General features: G+C 33.8%; 1 pseudogene; it reads left to right on the forward strand.

Moving 5' to 3' along the window:
- The first annotated feature begins 644 nt into the window (after positions 1–644).
- Positions 645–1,078, forward strand: LOC103273358 (annotated as a pseudogene).
- Positions 1,079–2,519: the final 1,441 nt, after the last annotated feature.

Raw genomic sequence — 2,519 nt, forward strand, 5'->3', positions numbered from 1 at the left:
GCCTGTGGCTGTCCTGATGTTTACTTCTTGCCCTTACCCAGTATCATTTTGCTGAGTATCTTCTGTCCCATTTTTATTCATCTCCCTATCCTTCTCCTTGACCAAAATTGTCCAGTTCCTTAAATCAAGAGATACAGCATTTCCATTTTCTCCATCTCTTGTTCTGCCTCTCATAAATTTAACCAGCTTCATGTTGGAGATAGCTTGTACTGGTTCATGCAGATTTTGTATCTCTTCTCGATTCTGCATTCAGTAATGTCACATTGGTAGCTTGAAATTGGCCAGGAAAACTGGTAAATGCTACAAATTAGGGTTCCCCAAGGCCCTACCCTCTCCCCCACCCCAGAGCTAGCACACCACTGAATTAATACTTTTAGCCTGCCTTTACTCTAGCACAGCTTTGGAAAGAAGAAATGAGTGCAGAAGAATGTTGTTATATCAGGTGATTCCAAATAAGGGTGTTGTGACAGTTTTAGCAGCCTAATTTATCTAACGTGTAGTCAAGTGTTTGTAAAGTATTAATATCTATATCTTTGTTATATATTTGTTCCCAATTTTGTAATTTAATTATCATCTCTAGACCCTCTTTGAAAATGTTATTCAATAGAAAATGAATGGACCAATCTCTGTACCTGTCCTTACAGGAAGCGGTTTGACAGGGCTGAAGCAGAGTACATTACTGCAAAGCTAGATCTACAGCACAAGACAGAGATAAAAGAGCAGCTCACGGAACACTTTTGTACAATCATACAGCAAAATGAGCTCCAAAAGGCCCAGAATTTGGAGGAGCTTATGCATCAACTGGACGTAGGAGCTGATGAGGAAACTCGAGCTTGAGGTGGAAGTAGACGGATTGCTGCAGGAACATGAGGCAGGTGCTGGGAAACAAACCAGCCCGGGGCAGCCTGCTGGGGAGAGTGTGGTGTTAGGATTTACTCAAGAGAACAAAAAGCATCAAGAACAGGCTGTTTCCTCAACAGTAGATGAACAGTGTGAACATTCCAATAGCATTCCCCATCTTAGTCCAGACTGCCCGCATCAAGAAGTTAAAGACATTTCAGCCGCTCTGGCTACATGAAGGACCAGTATTCTTTAAACGAATATGGATGGTATTCAGCAAAGTAAACTTTCTGCCGTAGATTATACCCTGATCTCTGATAAAAATTCCTCTTTAAAACAATGTTGATTCTTGAATTCATGATTAGTTTTAGTAGGTTAACATATTTGATCATTCTAAAGTCCCAAATTATGATAGTGTTATTTCTAAGGGGTATGTTTCACCATGATTTTGGACCAGTTCTTTCAGTGTTGCTTTTACTCTTATTTCTGAGTGAAAGTAAGTGACTTAAAAGGATGAACGAAAAACTACCTGACTAGAGTGTTTTAATGCCAGGTAAATATAGAAGATAGAATGAAAAATGATATTTAATATCTAATTAAACTCGCTTAACTTTTCCTGGAAGAAATGTTGAGAATGGAATTCCTGTTTTATGTAGTCAGTAAAAAGACATAAAAAATTACTATGGGAAAAAGAGAAAGACAGAAGACAACCAAGAGTTGCCCATTGAATTATCTATCTGGATCTTAATAGAGTTGAAAAATACAACTTGGAAATTGCACTTTATGTAAAAAACCCAGGCAACTAATAAACAAACTTTACTTTTGTTTTCAATTTGCCTTTAAATGGTTTTAGTTTACAATTTGAGTTTTGGTTAGTTGACGCACACACATGTACATATAAACATACTATATATTAATTTTACTATTAATATAGTATTTTTTAAAATCAGTGATTGATGAAATTTAGAAAATATAAGCATTTCTAACATGAACTGAAAATTATTTAGAAAATCATATTGCTACTTTGATAATGTAAAAATTGATGTATTTTTTTCTGAAATAATCTATCAATATGTGTTTTATGTGTTGGACATAAATTATCCTATCATAAAGCATATGAATTGTTAAGATACTGTTTTTTTATTTAATAATTTTGTTAATTGCTTATTACCAATACTTGATCACTACATTGTGCTATGTGAATGTGTAAGTAAATATCATAGCTTTGTCACAGAATCTGTGACTGTCACACTAAATTATGATCTATTTATCAGAAATTCCAAAAAGTAAAAATACTGCATTTTAAGTCTTTAAAAAAATAACTTTCATCAAACTTAATAGTTTCTGAAAAAGTTAGGGACATCCTATTTTTAAATGGGTTTGTTTGGGGGTATGATCGTCTGGTAATATAGATGAGCTTTACACTTATATGTAATTTGAGTTGAAAGTATAACTTTCCATTACTGACTTCTAAACAAGCATTTATGTAGATAATTGTGTTTTTATTTATGACATACATAAAAATTGAAAGTTTCATTGTCCAAAATATTCTTATTTTTCTAAGGAATAAACAAGTCTCATGGAGAGTTATAGCATGGATTTCATTTACCTTTTTAAAAAGTGTTAATGTTTAACATGTATTCTTAAGCTGTGTGGCAGTAATGTATCTTGGATATCCT

This window comes from Carlito syrichta, unplaced genomic scaffold, assembly GCF_000164805.1.
Source record: "Carlito syrichta isolate Samal-C Ts95f unplaced genomic scaffold, Tarsius_syrichta-2.0.1 Scaffold31783, whole genome shotgun sequence".
NCBI classification, from domain to species: Eukaryota; Metazoa; Chordata; class Mammalia; order Primates; family Tarsiidae; genus Carlito; species Carlito syrichta.